This window comes from Sarcophilus harrisii, chromosome 2 (assembly GCF_902635505.1).
Source record: "Sarcophilus harrisii chromosome 2, mSarHar1.11, whole genome shotgun sequence".
NCBI lineage: Eukaryota > Metazoa > Chordata > Mammalia > Dasyuromorphia > Dasyuridae > Sarcophilus > Sarcophilus harrisii.
This window is the reverse complement of record NC_045427.1, coordinates 81,118,094-81,137,434: the sequence shown is the minus strand read 5'-3', so window position 1 is coordinate 81,137,434 and position 19,341 is coordinate 81,118,094. Positions and strand designations below refer to the sequence as shown.

At 33.3% G+C, this 19,341-nt stretch overlaps 1 long non-coding RNA gene across 1 annotated transcript; it reads right to left on the bottom strand.

The window, feature by feature from the left end:
* Positions 1-12,941: 12,941 nt before the first annotated feature.
* Positions 12,942-17,067, bottom strand: LOC116421356. Its single transcript, XR_004231686.1, has 2 exons — positions 16,798-17,067; positions 12,942-14,171 (listed from the first exon to the last, which is right to left on the bottom strand). It is a non-coding gene; the product is annotated as an uncharacterized LOC116421356 (long non-coding RNA).
* Positions 17,068-19,341: the final 2,274 nt, after the last annotated feature.

The window sequence follows — 19,341 nt, the reverse complement described above, 5'->3', positions numbered from 1 at the left end:
TAGTTTTCTTAGAAGCCTATCTCTCTCTTTGGTTCCAAGAGCTCTTGCAGATTGTCCTTTGCCTCTGCCAGCTTCAGCCTCCAGCTCTCTCTGAGTCCAAAGCCTCTTCTTCAACTGACTCCAGGAGCTCCTTATATATATGATCTCTTAAAGGTGTGAACCCAAAGGTTGACTCTTCCTCTGAAAGAGTGGGACTGTGGGTTTCTGACTTGTGAATCTCCCAAACTTGTGAACTAATGCATGAGCTAATGTGTGAATTCTCAACGGTGTAAACATAAGTATTGTTTCTATCAATTCTAGTGACTTAATACCTTGTAAGGATTCTAACACTAGTCCATCTGCAAAATTATTGCAGATTAGAACACTGAAACTCAGAAAACTTAATACCAAGGTTATTCAATAATAGGTACAAAAACTTGGATATAAACCAAAACTGTCTTCACATCTAGGGTTTCTTTTTTTTTTTTTTTTTTTCCATTGAATTGTGCAGTCTCCTAAGTTCTTGAATTTAGAGGATCTTCTTTTTAAAACTTCTTAAAATTTATTTTATTTTTAATCTATAGAATAAAACAAACATTTCTAAAACAGTACAATACAAAAGACGATTGCATATGAAGTATGTACAACTTGCTATTCCTTTTAAATATACAACAAAGTTGTGTACATGTTTTTCTCTTTTTCCTTTTATTCTCCCACACCAAGATGTTCACCATGTTCTGCTTATTTTGTTCTATATTATTTCACGCAAGTCTTTCCATGTTTTTCTAAGATCATTGAGCTCATCATTTCTTATAGCACAGTAATGTTCCATCACAATCAGATACCACAACTTGTTCAGCCATTCCCCAACTGATGAGCATCCCTGCAATGTCAAATTCTTTGCTACCACAGAGTTGCTTTAAACATTTTAGAACACAGAGATTCTTTTTCTTTTTCCCTAATCATCTTGAATAGATCTAGTAGTGATAACTTTATGTACATAATTCCAGATTGCTTTTCAAATGGCGGGATCTGTTCATAAATCTAGGACTTTCTTGAAACTTTTCAGAATATAACTTGGTGTAACTACTTATATCAATTTCTGGATATTTTTCATTCTTTCCCAGTCTTAAAACAGGTGAATTAAAGAGTCAAATGAATCAGCTTAGTAAATTATTCTGTCCCCCAAAGCTCTGAAAGAAGACTTTGGGTTTTGTGAGCTTTGTTCTATCAACAGAGGAAATGAAGAGGGATAGAGATTCTTAGGTCAGGGATCATAAAAACTTTTGGATGGGGGTGTGGAAGGAATTTTAAGAGAGGAAATACTAAAACATATAGTTGGCATACTAAAGGGATGAGTCTGGGCATTGAGGCATTTGAAGCTAGAGTAGGGTATGTGGAACCTCATGAGGATGCATACTTTCAAATTGTTGGGTAATTATCAAGAGAGGTAAATGAATTTGAGCAAAACAGGTAGACTAAGGTCTCTTAAGGACATAATTCTGGCAGTCCTAAAATTGGCTAGTTTTTGTCTGGAGATCATCTATCTTAAGTCAGTCTTGTAGTCCCAGGGTTCCATCCCAGATATCCAATTCTCCCTATCATTTAAGTATCCCAGTCCTTTTTTATTGGGGGTGTGTGGTGTGTTTGTATGTATGAAGGGGTGATTTTAATCAGGTGTTAAAAACCCTACCTATAGAAATTGGTAATTTCTGTGAATTTATGGTATTGGATAATTTTCTGGTACTGTGAATTTTTGTGATTTGCTTATGTCTTAGAAGGTCTTAGAAAGTCTTAGAAGTATGTGTCAAGGGCAAGACCTAAACCCATCCTTTCCCGATCTCAAGGTCTATAATGTCACTAGTGAGCTTGATGCCTCTAAGTTACATGACCATATTAATCATTGCTAAAGTGTATCTCTCTTAGTTCTACTTTCACTTAATTCTATCCTGATACTGGCAAATATCGTATAAAAACAAAAACTCACATAATTATCTTTTGTTTCAATCTGCATTTTCTCTTATGAGGTTTGCTTAAAATCAATCTCTCTCTCTCTCTCTCTCTCTCTCTCTCTCTCTCTCTCTCTCTCTCTCTCTCTCAATGACCTGAAAAATCCATGGTCTAAAAAAGCTTCTAATTTCCCAAATCCTGTTATAAAAGGAGGCATCTTTTCTTTATCTCCAAAAATGATATAATTGTCCTAACTTGCACTGGGTAGGAGGACATTAGAAAGACAGGTGAGTCCTTCAGGCAATAGAGTGAGCAAAGAAACCTCTTTTCGCTCCTTCTTGTAGCAGGATTAGACTTATTCTTCAGTCTTTCTTTCCAAAATTTTCAATAGAACAATATATCATTTTGTAGAGATGGAATGGGATTCATAGAGGAAGTCTATCCTAGTGTCTGAAGGTAGCCCAGGAAATAAATGTTTGTCAGTATGAAAGGAGGAAAATTAATAGAGAGAGAAAAATTTGGCATGTAAACAATAGATTATGGGGTCTCTATTACCATCCTAAGTAAATCCTAAGGAACCAGAGAAAACCTGAACCATTTTGCTGTGAAATGTATTAAAACCCAAGTGATTCCACTGCCTTCAGGTGTGTCCTCTCTGACCCATTAATGTCATTCTAACATCTTTGAGATTGGTACTTGATTTTGTTATTTTCAGATTTAAGTCAGGCAGGGGATACCCAAAATCAGATTACCAAAGGGTTTATGTTAGAACAAGAGTACAGAATGCTGCTGTGTAATTCAGGGGCTTGTTACTTTCTTTCTCCCTCTTTCTCCTCCCTTTTTATTTCTTGCTCTCTCTCCTCTTCCATTGGCTGTTCTTTTCTCTCCCCTTTTCATCTCTGGAGAGAATGTGTAAGGAAAATACCAACAGTCCAGGGTTCTTTGAAAGAAATTTTTTTCTTCCAAAATTCTTATCCTCTTCTTTTTGTTTTCATTTCCCTTTTTATTACTCCCTTTTTTCTTCTTTCTGATGATTTCTATAAACTATAGTCACTATTGGAAAGTGGGTTACAAATATAAACTTATTCTTAGCCTAACTGGGTTTATTTGTGTTGAAACTAATATTCAACTAATTGTGAGGTTTTGGTAAATATGATAGTATATTTAATCTTTTTTTCTACAGTGTGACTTTCTTTGCTGCCTCCTGCCTCCCCCCCCCACCAAAAAAAAATAGCGCTTTAGTATCTTTTACTTATGAAGATGTCCTTATTAAATTGATATGGTAATAAGAAGAAGAGAACTGGACTTATGTCTTATCTTTGTCCCATTTTGATTGTATGGCTTTAAGCAAATCATTTAACCCCTCATTGTCTGAGCAAACTCTCTTAAGATCATAAGTTCCAAATCTGTACTTTATAGAATTTCTTCACTGTTTCCAAGACTTATGGAGACATAAACCTGCCTATGTCTTTTTTCTGTCTCTTCCTTGCCACCTGAAAACAAAATAAAACTGTATTTAGAGGCAGAAGACTTAGATTTGAATTTTGGTTTGCTCTTTTCTACTTTCTTAATATTGAATACCTGTAAATATTTAAAATTTTAAAGTTGTAATAATTACTGATTTTTATGTAATACTCTACATATGAAACCTTCTTTGATCATGTCCTAGGAGGTATGGCAGGGGTCCTCAAACTTTTTAAATAGGGGGCCAGTTCACTGTCACTCAGAGTGTTGGAGGGCTGGACTATAGTAAAAACAAAAACTTTGTTTTGTGGGCCTTTAAATAAAGAAACTTCATAGCCCTGGGTGAGGGGAATAATCGTCCTCAGCTGCTGCATCTAGCCTGTGGCTGTAGTTTGAGGACCCCTGGGAGTTTCCTTATAGATAGGCAAAATTGTTCCCTCCTGCAATGGTAATCAGTGTCCAATATTGCTATTTGGTATGGAATGGATTTTCTCTTTACCAAAAGAAAACACATAAGATACAAAGGACTTATTGTCACACATGAATAAATACAGTTGTACTAAACAAATAGCTAATAGTAATATATAAATATGTCAGCTAGATGGCACAGACTTTGGAAATAGAGTCAGGAAAACCTGAATTCAAATCTGACATCAGACACTTAATAGCCATGTGACCCTGGCTAAGTCATTTAACCTTTTTTGACTCAGTTTCCTCATCTGTAAAATGGATTGGAAAAGAAAATGGCAAACTAGTATCTTTGACAAAAACAAAACTCCAGATGGTATTATCAATAAGTCAGTACCTTCCTCCAGAAGGTAACTATCTTTTCTAGGACTGATGAAAATATGTCATCTTTATCTTGGATCTGTATGGTCCAAGAAATACATAACAATTATTCAAGAAGATAGCATGTTCAAAATCTCTTGGCCCCTCATTGAATGGTTTTACTCCTGTAAAGGCAGTATTTTCCCACAACTTCTTTCTTCTTGGAGAATCATACTTTTAAGAAAATCTCCTCCATCTATGTGACAGACTCAGGAACTTTTAAATTCAGTATTAGCCAGGTGATAACTAATAAGCCAGATTCTCAGAATTTCTACTTATTGATTTGTACTAAAAAAATAGAAAGGAAAAAGAAATAGCCATGTATTAAAAGTTCAAGAAACTGCAGTCTCATTTGTACAAAAATTTTACTCTCATTGTTATGTGTTTCTGCTGTAAATTGCTGAATTAGGTTTGGGGATTGGGGTGATGATGGTGGTAGGGAGAGATGGAAATTTTGCTTAAAATATAAAAAAAGACAAAGGATAAGAAAAGGGGAAAAGGGGCAAAAAAGTGGTGGATCCATTTCTCTGTAGTTTTGGAGAACACATAGAGAATCACTCCTTCCAAACAGTCTGTTTCCTAAGTCTCAATCAATCAATAATCAAATAATTCCAGCCATTGGAAATCAATTAGGAGTTAATTGTGCACTTTCAGTAAAGCGTATGTGTTCAGTAACTGGCCACTGTAAATTCTCAACTCTCTGGAGAAATTATACCATTCTGACAAAGATCTATGGCATGATATTTAATCAGATTTATTGGGGAACTAATCTAGGCTACATCCTGTTTATTTAAAATGAAAAACAGGTGAAGTAGATATTGCAGAAGTTATTATCCCCATTTTACAGATTAACTTCAATGACTTTTCTGTGGTCATATAACTAGAAAACTTTTGCAGAGAAGATTTGAACTCAGATTTTTGTAAATTCAAATCCTTCACTTCATACAAATGAATGAATGAATCAAATCCAAATCTTTTTTTCAAGTAGGTAAATTGAAACTTATGAAAGTGAAATGATTAGTTAAAATCACACAATTAGTAATTATTGGAGCCCAAGTGTCAATATTAAAGAAAGATTAATATTCCCTCTACCATGCTACCTCTATAGTTAAGCTTGTGATCCAAAATTCTTTCTCATGCTCTCATTCCCTTGACTTTATAAATTCACAGTCTTCCCCTTCTCTTTCACTATGTCCTAACTTCTTGAATCTACTTGATCTCAAGTCCTGCTTTCTAACAATTTCAAAGCAACACCTTCTTTTTCACTACAGGTGAATCCTATGAGTTTTTGAAAAGCTCTACACTGCCTTCTGCTGTTGATAGTAAAATTTAACAATTCAGTGACAATCTTGTTGACTAGGTATCCTTGACTGGATTCTGGTTAAAAATAGGTAAGATTTGTGGTTTGAATTGATTTCTAGCAGCAGCATTGTTTGTACTGATATAATTGCTCCTTTTTACATATATAGTATCATTTCAAATTTGACTAAATATTTATATACAAAGAACAGAAAAAAAGGAAACTTTATGGAAACCCAAATATCTACTGCTATTTTAAAATTAAATAATAAATTCAAAAATTCATTTCAAATTTCTTCTATTTATCTATTTTGTGTTTGAACTTCTTTCTCTACTCTTCTGTGCATTTTAAAATTGCTTCAATCATTTTAAATATTTTTTAGTATTTTGTAGCAGCTCCTTTTTAATATTTGCAGCAGCTCTTTTTTGTGGTAACAAGAAACTGGAAATCTAGTGGATGGGGAATGGCAGAACAAGTTATGATATATGAATGTAATGAAATATTATTGTTCTCTAAAAATGATGAGCAGGCTGATTTTAGAGACGCCTGGAAAGACTTACTTGAAGTGATGCTGAATGAAGTGAGCAAAACCAACAGAACATTGTATATTGTAACAAGATTATGTGACAGTCACTGTGATGGACTTGGCTTTTCTCAACAATATGATGATTCAAAGCAATTCCAGTAGAAATGGGAAGGAAAATGCCATCTGCATCCAGACAGAGAACTATGGAAACTGAATGAGGGTCAATGCATACTATTTTCTACTTCTTTTTTCTTTTTCTTTCTTGGCTTTTCCATTTTTGTTCTGATTTTTTCTTTCACAAAATGACTAATATGGAAATATGTTTAAAATGTTTACTCTGTCATCTTCCCAGAATCCTCTCTGACCATGTCTTAAAATATGCACCTCATTCTATTCAAGTCTATCTAATAATCAATACTTATTAAATGCCTATTATGTGTCAAGCACTGTCCTAAGTGCCAAGGATATCACCTGTCAGGAGGTTAGAAACATGCTTTATCAAAGTCATTGCACTTATTAAAATCATCAAGGTTTTTTTTCAGTGTTTTTCTTTATAATATTGTAGTTACTAGATAAATTGTGCTTTCCCAACAACACTTTTTTGGGAGCTGACTGGCTAGAGTTAGGGATGCAGTTAATGCTTCAGAATGGAACAATCAATCAGTAGTCAATTATTGTTATGTACCTGATACTATGCTAGGTTTTGGGGATATAACGACAAAAAAAAATCAGTCCCTCTTCCCAAGATGTTTATATTTTATTTACAGAACTAATACATACATATTTAAATATAAATTAAATAAATATAGATAAAGACAAAATAATTTGCTAGAAAAGGTCTTAGAAGATTAGAGGATCTGGAAAGACTTCATGTTGAAGGTTATTCTGGAAGTGAGTTTTGAAGGACATGAGGGCTTTATTGAAACAGAGGTGAAGAAGGAAAGCATTGTAAGCCAAATGGAAAGGACGTCTTCAAGAGATATCTGGGAGATGAAGTGACAGGGATTGTCATCATTAAATAGGCGGTTTCATTGGAATACATAGTGTGTGAATAAAAGACATATAAAATAAGCCTGGAGAGATTTGATTGGAACCAGACTGGGAAAGAGTTTTAAATACCAAAGAGAGAAGTTTGTATTTGATCCTAAAGGTAAGAGGGAGTAGATTGTTTCCCAAAGAGGAAAATGGGATACTCAGATTTGTACTTTAGGAATATTAATTTGACACCTGGATGAAGGATTCATTGGAGAAGGGAGAGGTTGGTTCCAGGGAAAACAAAAGTGTTATTGCATCAGTGAAAGTAAGGTGATAAGGGTCTGAATTGGAGAGGTGGCTGTGTTGGTGGAAAGGAAATAGGTACGAATGATATCATGGAACTACAAGGTCAGTGAAGTTCAATTGAAAAAATAGTTGTTTGAAGCTTATATAAAAAACTGAATCACAAACAACTATAACATCAAGAAATGAATGAATCAACAATTCTAGGGTGCTACATTAAATATGAAATATTGAACCTTGATACCTTTGATAGGAAATACAAAAAAGCTTAGAAAAATTAATTGCACAGTAAGACCTCCCAGGAAGGACAGACTAATTTGGAATTATGAATAAGCTCCTCATGGTTAATGGCTGCCTTTTGAATTGGTTCTCAGGGTAATTAACTGGAATGTCATTGTCAACCCCTCCATGGTTTTTGATACTCAGCCATGCTTACTTGACTATTTTAGACATGCAATAATAACTTAGCACTTAACACTAAATAAGAGATTCAAAACACTCATTTTCTTCTTTTGAAATTTTCTTTAAAAATGTTAATTATTTAAAGGCTTGAAAATCCTTTTCTATAATTCATACTGATCCTAAGGGCTATATTTTTCCAGCTTTGATCCTTTGTCTACTAGAATTAATAGATGATTTTTTTATCCCTCTTAGAAGTGACACATTAGAGACATAGCTGTCAAACTTTGTTCCTTATTGAATCTGAATTCCATCTTTTGGAGGAACATACAGCTTTTCAAATTATTCTCACTATAGAATCTGATTAGGGTTGTCAGGGAGGCAGTGGAGTATAGTGGAGAAAAAGTTCCATTGTACTCCTTGTTCTAATCTTGGATTCTGCCATCATTTATATGACCTTGCCTTCATTTTGCTATTCTTTGTTTCAGTTTCTTCATCTAGAAAATATAGTCAGATCAGATGATCTCTAAGTGCCTTTTGAAAATGAAAACATTATGATTCTGGAACAAAAGAAGAAATGAGTTTTATGGAAAAATTTTTATATACCTTCATTTTTAGGTTTCTCTTCCTTCCTAAGGAAATATAGTTGTATGTGTGTGTGTGTATACTTATATATATAATCTGAAAGGTCATAGAAAGAATTTCAGATTACAAATTGGGTAGAAGTATTGAAATATTTCTGGTTTTATCCCAAGTGCTGTAAGATAGCATACAAAATAAGTTTTCTAGATCTCTTGCCAATTAGAAAGTACTGCTGTTGCCCAAACAATTAAAAAAGGTCTAAAATTTCTTTCTTAGAGAAGAAACTGTCTGAAATTTCCAGTATGAGCTTATGTGCAGGATGACTATACCCCAGAAGCATTAAAGTCATTTGTGTTTGCCATTGAATCAAGAGCCATCAGTTTTGAATAGATGGAAAAGATATCATTCCAACAATGAAGACTTTTCTAGTTTTCTTGAAGCAGGGGTCCTCAAACTATGGCCCGCAGACCAGATGCAGCAGCTGAGGTCGTTTATCCCCCTCACCCAGGGCTATGAAGTTTCTTTATTTAAAGGCCCACAAAACAAAGTTTTTGTTTTTATTATAGTCCAGCCCTCCAACAGTCTGAAGGATAGTGAACTGGCCCCCTATTTAAAAAGTTTGAGGACCCAGAGTAATAGATTGAATGCTGAAGCTAGAATCAGAGAAGCCTAAGTTCAGATACAGCCATGGATATTAACCAAAGGAGTTGGGTCAAGTTGCAATCTTTCTAAGTTTCAGTGCTGTTATTGATGAAATGAGATTAATAATTCCAGAAAGACTTACCTTATAGGGTTGTTGGGAGGTTGAAATGAGATAATATATGAAGAGTGCTTTACAAACTAATCTTAGAAAACTCTAAATATGTCAAATCTCATTACTATTACTACTATAATTATTACTTACTATTACTACAACAACAATAACAGCAATCACCACCACCACTACTACTACTACTACTACTACTACTACTACTACTACTACTACTACTACTACTACTACTAGAACAACAACAACTACTACTACTACTACTACTACTATTACTATTACAACTACTACTGCTAGAATAACAACAACCCTACTACAGCTACTACTATTACTGGTATAGATACTAACAGTACCTGGGGTTATGACTGGATTGCTGTGTGGACCAGTATTTTTTCCAGTGTCGTCCTTGTTTTAATTTTGAGTTCTGCTATCATTTAGATGACCTTGCCTTCATTTTGCTATTCTTTGTTTCATTTTCTTCATCTAGAAAATATGGTCAGATCAGATGATCTCTAAGTGCCTTTTGAAAATGAAAATGGGATTCTGGAACAAAAGAAGGAATTTGTTTCATGGAAAAATTTTTATATGCCTTCATTTCTAGGTTTCTCTCCCTTCCTAAGGAAATATAGTTGTATATATACTATCTGAAAGGCCGTAGAAAGAATTCAGATTACAAATTGGGCTTTGCTTACTTCCACAGTCACTGTTGAACCTCTATCTTTGTCCAGCTGTCTCATTCATTCTAACCTCTGTGCAAAAGAAGGATGGGATAAGAGATGAGATTGTCATTTCCTGTGCATACTCTAAGACTGGTAGCAGTATCACATCCTCAGTCATCATGTTTCTTGTTTTTCCTCCTCTTGATAATATCATTCTGCTTTTGATTCTTCTTAGTATTAGTGGTGGAATTCTGGGCTTAATTCTGCCTCAGTTTTCCCATTTATAAAATGAGCCAGAGAAGGAAATGGCAAATCATTTCAGTATCTTTACCAAGAAAACCCCAAATGAGATCACAAAGTGTTGCACATGATTAAACAACTGAACAACAACAATAAATAGACCTGTGTGTTTGGATTGACATTAAATATTCCTGTCATTTTCAAGCCCCAAACTCTTTCCATAAGTTTTTCCATATTAGCTGGAATGGCCATATCATTATATTGTATAAATGAGTCTTTTTGAAGCTGATTACATTCCCTAAAAGAATGGAAGAAATTTTTTGTCATTTTGAATTTCTCTTAAATATTACTAAAACAGAGAATCTTACATTGAGATTCTGGTTAAAATGGATACCAGTGCAGCCCTGGAGCTAATGGTGTGATAACTTTTGGCATAAGGAAATATGGGACTACTTGATCTTAAGTGTTTTACGTTCAGAGAAGATTAAATTTATTTTAAACAATACTTTAAATTTATGAAGTGCTTTACTTTTTAGGAAAGAAAAGAATTGCTTGTATTTTTTTACTCTCATATTATCTTTGCAAGAATTCAATAGTTTAATTTAAAATATATTAAATTGATGTTGTGTGCAACCATTCTGAGGAAATTTGCCTTCTATTTGAGGGATTCACAAATAAACATTATCTAAAAGTGGGAGGGAGGGAAGGAGGGAGGGAGAGAGAGAGAGAGAGAGAGAGAGAGAGAAAGAGAGAGAGAGAGAGAGAGACAGAAGCAGAGAGAGAGACAGAGAGAGACAGAGAGACAGAGACAGAAGCAGAGAGAGAGACAGACAGAGACACACAGAAAGAGACACATACATAGAGAGACAGAGACAGAAAGGCAGATGGAGATAAAGACAGACAGAGACAGAGGTAGGGAGGGACGGAGGGCCACAGACAGAGATATGCAGCGAGACAAACTGACAGAAACAGTGAGAGAGATCAGGAAAGCCTTTGAGTAAGTGCTGGTACTTGAGATGAAACTAGGGATTCTAAAAGAGAGAAGTGAGGAGCAAATATATTGGAGAGAAGGGTAATAGTTTGCACAAAGACATAGAAGTGATAGCAGTTGGGATGTACTTGTGAAATGAGGCTATTGTGCTAGAAAAGCTCTAAAGTTACTTTGATGATTGATACTGTGATCCTAAGTAAAGTTTGAGAAATAGCTCAGTTTCATTGGAATTCAACACTTGAATTTAATAAACATATAATAATCTCTATTCATAAGCAAGGGATTATGCTATTAAGAATAATGTGAAATTAATATGGAAATATATTTTGGAATAAGGTTGTAGAAGGCTTTATATTCCAGATTTAGCCTTTTAAGTCTTGAAGTAATAGAGATATTTAATTGTTTTTATTATAGGTTTTAAGTATGGTCTAACCTGTGTTTAAGGTGTAGGTATTACTTTGGAAGCTTTGTTTAGTATGAAGAGGAAAGGGGAGAGAGCCTGGAAGGAAGATCCCAGCTGAGGAATTCAAGGCCCAGAACAACTATAGCACTTTTCCATTCCTTTTTTCTCCAACTTCTTGTTTTCATTGTAGCTTTGCTGCAATCATTGTTAGATTTGGAAAAGGCTTTTTTTAATGGACAAAAACTATGACTATTCTGTGCAAAGCAAACAATTAAATCATGAATAATTGAATTTTGTGATCAGATTTATTAGAAACTATTTTTGTTAGAAAATATTCAAACAGTTGTTTGCAAAAATGCTGTCCACAAGTGTCCCAGAATGATATAATTACTCTTATATAGTCTTGTAATGCTCTGGTCTTAAATACTCTTGTAATAAATATTATCTCATTATGTAGGCTTAACATAACAATTGAAGTTACAATTTGAGAACAGTGTTTATTGCACAAACAAATCGAATTTGTACTTTGTGATGTTAAATCAGAATAGTCAGCATCATACTACTTTAAGGACTTCCAGTATGAAGTAAAGCTATTACAGTAGTTTTATTAAAAAAGATTAAATTCTGTTTCATCATATATATTAAAATGTTATAATCTGATATAATGAATTCTAGAATTAGTACTTGTGTTATTTTGATTACCAGCTAGCAATTTGGAAAATTAGTGAATTTTTGTTAAGGCTTATAACTTATTTTTAAAACATTACTTAGTTTTACCTATAGATTTGTGACCCCAATATTTTGCTTTCATAATTCACTAATTAGTGCCTTTTAACTCAACTTGAGTCTCCATGTTATTACACATAAAATCTTATTTTATTTCTTCAAAATCATTCCTTTTAAATTTCTCAGTATAGATATTATAGGCATCTTTTCTTTTGTATTCTAGACTAAAACCATTTGATCCTTGAGTTAAAATAGTTATCAATCAGTATTAATTATACAAATATAATTATCACACAATTCTTCAATAGTACAATCCTTAGTATTAAAAGTCTATGTATGACAGTAGAAGCAAGAGATTCAAAATAGAACTGTACCCATTCTTATACTATACCAAGTTCTATTGATTATTTTCATGGAATTTAAATACTCATTTGATATGAATAGTTGAACATGAATATGTTCAGATACAACAGGAGTATAAATATAACATTTTTTTCTTATAAGAATACATATATTTCCTTTAGTAGCTAGTACAAAATCCAGAACTATTCAATTCTGCTTTGAATGTTGACCATTTCTTTAATTATTTCAGTAGGAAAACTATCATTGCTCATTTGTTCTTAAAATTTGATAAAAAAATTCTATTTTTTCTAAAAAATCTAATTACTTCTTAAGTTGGAAACAATGTGATACTTTTGGAACTGGATTTCATTATGAGAAAGTTATTGTAGGTGTCATGTACTCCATAAAACATGATCCTGACCAGTTTGCTGGTCACCAAGCATAAACATAAGTAAAGTATATAATTGTATATACCATTAAGGATTAATATAGCACTAGTAACTGTTGAGAATAATTTAAGATATAGACAAATAAATCCTTTGATTATAACAAGATGAAAACTGGATATAAAATAATTAAAATGCCTATAGCTAATCATAATGCTAACATTTATATAGCTCTACATATATTTATCTTACTTGAGCCTCACACTGTGTGAAGTACTATATGTGAAAGAGGTACTATTATCATCTCCATTTTTACTCATAAAAAAACTGAAATTAAGAAGTTAAATGACTAGGCCAAGGTCATGTAACTAGTATGTACTTGAGGCAAGATTCAAATTCAGGTCTTCTTCCTGATTCTGAATCCAATTCTCTATTCACTTTGCCAACTAGTTGCCTTTGTGACCCAGTGAAAATGACCATCTTTTAGGCGATATGTGAAATCCAATAGTCTGTTCAGTTAGAAACAGATGGAAGGACTTTTGATGACATTCTTTGATGGTATTGAATAATACCATCTTTAAATTTTTTATTGTCTCACTCAAGAATTTAAGCAAATAATTTTTTAAAATTAAAGCAGAAATTTTAAGCATATCTTTGTTGATAGTTAATTTCTCATTGCAAGCAAAAGCAGATAAGTCTGTGATTATCTTTAGATAGGTATCAATGGAAGATTTCTCATGTACATGCCCAGAATTCAGAAATAATTTAGTCTTTAGGAAACTTGTGTGATCTGTGTAGGAAAGTATTATTATAGCCCCTCAGGACAGATGAAGACCTTTTTACTTGGAACAGTAAGTTGGTCTGATTCTGAGATTTTTCAACTTCTGACTCTGATGAATAACAAAAAATAATCAAGAGGAGTCCACTAAGAAACAGCCACAAAATAATGAGCCATGTCCATTTTGGGAGCCAAATGCTTGGTGTAGATGTGGTTTCTTGACTGGAAGGCATAGCAGCAATTCTGTGGCAAATCTTCACTAGTGGACACTTTAATCCCCACTGTATTTATATTAGCTTGATGACTGGCACTTGGCTCCCCATTCATTGATGGGAATGTTTCTGATGGAGCAGGTAGTTCTTGTTCAATGTCTTGTGGAATGGTTGTCTTACAACATGAAATATGGATCCAAATGTGAAAGCCTGGACACTTTATTGCAATAAGTAGATCTTGATATGGGTCTTTCCAAGGAAGTTTCAAGCAGATTTTCTACTGATGCACCTTCAATGAACTCAGTCACTAGATTGGATAGTAGTAGTTACTCCTGTGGATCTCTAGAGAAAGTAGTTTATATCTATGCATAAAAAAAAACTTTAATACGTTTAATTAGTTCAAAAATGACATCCTGACAACTTTATATTAGATCATTGAGCACAGGGAATGACAAAGGAAGTCTCATAGACCTGTCCATTAGCATTATAATTCATTCTATAAAATGAATGCAACTCATGCTATTGATAAAGAGATACCAAATCTAGGAATAAATCTTTTAAAAAGTCCTTTAGTAACTGTAATAGTATCTGACTTCTTACCAGGAAAAGTCTTTATTCATCCTAAATATAAACACACACTTACAAGCATATATTTCAAAAAATGACATTTTGAAATTTGAATAAATTTAATCTGTATATTTATATAAGATTTCCATGGTGGGAAATGAACTGCTTAGTTCACTGTAGGCTTCCCAATATTATGTGTCTGACAGATTTGTTTAAAATGCTGCAGAGTTTGAATGAGCAAAACAGAATTAAAGTAGCTCAAAAGATTTTGATTCTTTGATTCTTGAAACTTTGACCAAAAAAAAAAAAGCCTTGGACAAAGCCAGTTTAAATTGCTACATCTGTTGGATTGTCAACAATATGATTTATTTTAAAGATTCTTTTTTAAGTAATCCATGAAATCTGGAGGATTTTCATTTTTATACTGTTCATAATTATTTATGTTTGCCCAATCTATATGCCTAAGGCAATCTTTTAGAATTGTCTCAAGGATTTGTTGTTGAGTCACAAGAATCCCATCATCATTTTCTGTCTAAACTAGGACACTGAGCTTTTAAAAAAATTAATGAAGTAATACTTTTTAAAAAAGTAATACTTCTGGAAGCAAAACTCTTCCTAAAAGTTAATTTGTCAGACCAAGTTGTATTATGATAATTGATATTAACTCATAGCTCCTTAGTTTCAAAAGATCCTCTTTGATATTAAGAAAACTTTTTGTAAGATTTCAAAGAAATCAATGACTTTGAAACAAGTTTACATATATGTAAGTGTGTATATATGTATGTATATATAACTGGATACATGTTATTTTACCTCTATAAATATATTTGCCTAGGTGAAAATACATACCTATTAAATGCAATGTATGTATAATTATTTATACATGTGTGCATATTCCTACATAAACATACATACATATACACACACATATATATACACATATGCAAACACAAAAATATTATATACATATTCCATAAACCCTAGCTTAAGAACTCCTACTCTCCTGATGATTGTGGTTAAAAAGATGAAGAAACAGGTATAAGATTTTCTATAGTAATATCTATTTTAGGGACATGAACAGGTTCTTAATAAGGCTTTGCAGTATTATTGAAGTGATCAAATGCCTTGTAGATTACTCTTTAATATCCATCAATTAGGGCAATTGTAGATATTTAATGAGATCATTTGTTTAGAATCCTTAGTATTTTCTGTAGTTGTAAAATTCTGATTCGATCTTTCAATTTATCCCAGAAGTCCTTAAAACTAAGAAAATGAATGTCCTTTTTGTAGTTTAGTAATTTCTTCATATTAATCTTCTCATCAACCACCTAGACTCTTAGAAGCTTGAATAAAATGCTCTTTTCAAATAATTGTTTTTTTTTTTTCCTAAATGAAATTCCTACAATCCTGCTTTCATCACTATTTAGAAGTTTCATCACTGGTAAGATATTTTTACTCTTTTAAAAACTTGCAAGTCTTTGGGTTTATACTTCTGTTCTTATTTAAAATAGGCTGGAGTACCTTTTTCTGGGACCAATAAAACCATAGCACCTCTGATATCCAATTCAGTTTTTCATTTATGTGAGTTTATATACAGAAAGTTAAGCAATAGTTTTATGACAGACATGTAGTTTGCCTGAAGTAATGTGAGAAAGATCACAGGATTTAGTCTCAAAGGAAATTGGAACAGAACTTCACTTTTAAATTCAGAAGCAAATATCTTTCTCTCCCAAATGCAAGGAAATAGGGAAAAATAAAAATCTCCTCCTTATTGAATCATGAGGTTTCCTCAGTGTCCCTTGCTTTTTGATGTACTGATAGCAACAGTTAGGGATAGTTGGTATTGGTCCAAGTCTTAGAGATAGCAGGTGGGTTCATGTTGTTAAGGGGAAAGACATCAGAATATGGATTTTAGGAATGGCACATTCATTCCCACAATGGGAAGGGTAAATTCTTTATAATTCTATAAACATAGAATTATAATTCATATATGACAAATGTGATTCATATAGGGTAGAAAAACATTTGGAAACTACCTGTTAGGAATATAATTCATTCAAGATTGGTGATAAATAAGGCAATTGGGGAGGGAAGATATCTCCCAATTGATCTAGTGAAAACCACAATTCAATTGTGAAAGGGGAAGGAGAAGGAACAAGCATTTATTAAGTAGTTACTATGCCAGGCACTATGCTAAGTATTTTTAAAAAATTATCTCATTTATTGAAATGACTCCATCTATAAAAAGCTAGACTATTCTCAAAATCTTGCTATAATAAAACACTCTCAACTACTCATTTTAACATGTAATGCATTGGATTTGATACATATAAAATGGATCTGACAAAGATCCAAGTAAATACTGGCAGAAACAATTTCTCACTGAAAAATGCCATAGAGATTTAGAGAAGATTTCCTTACCTCTGGAATTGGGCCTTTGAAGTTCTGTGAAAACAACAACAACAACAACAACAACAACCAACTCGGTTATATCCTCTACTGGAAATTGATTAGAATCAAAGATACTATATTCTTGAGGCAAATAAATGAAGTCAAAAGATGTTGTACTTAGCAATCCAATCTATTAGAAATAATAATTTTATTGGAAAATATTCAAACAACTCTGTGGAAGACAGTTGCCTGACAGAGATCCTTCTTTATCACCCAAGTATCCTAGATTGACACAATTAATCTGTTCCTTAAATACTGTTGTGAAATGTCTTGTGGAAAGTTCTAAAAGTTACTTCCCTCTAGGGTTTTACATTAAAGTTACAACTTGGGAACAGAGTGTTCCAAACAGAAAGGAAACAAATCAAAGTTACATTTTCTTATGTTAAATCATGGCAATATCCTACAGATTTAGTGATTTTTGAGGAATGAAGCAGAGGTATTGAAAATCACAAAGATTCAAATAATAGTAATTTTGAGAGAACAAATAATATTTTATCTTATCATGTATATAAAATATTAGCATCTTCCAGTGTTTTATAGAATATTCTAGAATTTGTACATAGGCTGTTTTGTTTTGATATTCAATTAGTTACTTATAAGTTTTTGTTGTTCAGTCATTTTTCAATCATGTCCTGACCCTATTTGGTGTTTTCTTGACAAAGATACTGAAGTGATTTGCCATTTCCTTCTCCAGTTCATTTTACAGATGAGGAACTGAGGCAACAAAGGTTAAATGATTTGTCCAGAGTCCCACAGACAATAAGTGTCTGAAGCTAGATTTGAACTCAGGAAGATGAGCCTGGCACTCTATTCACTGTGCTACCTAGCTGCCCACACTTTAGAGTTTAAATTTCTATTAAATTTCTAATTAAGTTTTATGCATTACTTAATTTTTATTTGCTTATAATTTTGACAACTAATATTTTACTTACATGCTTGGAATATGACAAAAAATGTAGGCTTCAGGAAGATTGATTGCTATTTCTTTGGCTCTTAATTACAAAGGTGATGTTCAGAGGGATCACTCTGTTCCCTCAAGGGTTTGAAAAGGAACTAAATTATACTGAATTTCAATCCACAGGGGAATTTGATGTAGGCATGCTCTAAATGATTTCACCAAAGATGGAAGCAGCCAGCAGGGACAGAGTAACCTAACATTTCAGGATTCAATCAACAATAGTGACGATAGTTCATACTTACATCTTAGCTGAAAGTTGGCAAAACACTTTACATACATTATAATACCCTCCCAACTTTTCTGTAAAATAGGTGCTACTATTTATCCCATTTTATACTGAGAAAATTACGAGAGGATATAATTATATTACATGAGAAAATTAAGGTTGAAAGTGGCTAAGTGCTTTGCCAGTCATGTAAAAACCAAGTATTTTAGAAAGGATTCAGTCAGGTCTTCCCTGTCTTGGAGGTCCGTACTCTGTCTTCTGTGTCACCTATGCAAAGTGACAGGAGGGAAAATTACTATGAATACTAGTGGGAAGGTCATGAGTGCTAATCTATTCTAGTCCATCAGTTTTATATATGAGAAAAAAATAAGGTTTAGAAAAATTATATGGCTTGCCTTAAAGTCACATAGCTCCTAGTAAGTAAAAAGAAAAACAGGATTTGGACTTCCAGTTTAGCCTCTTTTGCTCCTTATCATTCATTTGGTTTCCTAGAAAGGTCTGTCTGAAAGAAAAGAAAAAGATGGATTGGATATATAGTGAGAGCAAGGGAAAACCCATGTGTTACATTTAACCATATAATATCAAGAGAAGGAGAGGAAGTTCTGATCATATTGGGTAGACCTCTAAGGTTGGTTTTATGGGATGATGTGGACAAAAACCACAATGGAGGGGCTGGTATCTTGGGTTTAATATCTGAATCATTGGAGGAAACATGTATAATGTTGAGATTACAGGTCCCTGGAAGTTCTGAGTGTCTCCCGCTTTTGAGATGCTGCACATTAATACTTTAGTTCTCATCCAGTCCACGTTGGCACAGGGCTCTAGATCACAGACTTCATGGAGTCATGGAAGCAAAGTTCCCTATGGGAGCTATGGAGTTATGGAAAGCAAAGTTGAGGATGGGAAGATGTTTAAGTATTATCTTTTTATTGTCCCTTTCTAAACTTCTCTGCTTTCTAGGGGAAATGTGTTCTCTTAGGAAAGGAATAGCATCTTGTTACAAAACCAGATGGAAATCTGAGGGAGACAATTTTTGGCTTAACTAGGAAAGACCTACTTAACAATTCATACAATACAAAAATGGAACAAGCTGCTTTTGAAAATACTGATCTTCCTGTAATCAGAGTTTTCCTGTAGGTATCTTATACAAGTGATTTCTACACTGGGTGAATGGCATAACTACTTGATATCCAAGGACTCTTTTCCTAGATTCCAAATCTGAGGATAAAGATATCTTTCTACACTAATTACACATTAAACCCTTTTCACAACTGACTCAGTGGCTCTTACTGTTCCATAACATTTCTTTTTTTTTTTTTTTTAGGCAGAA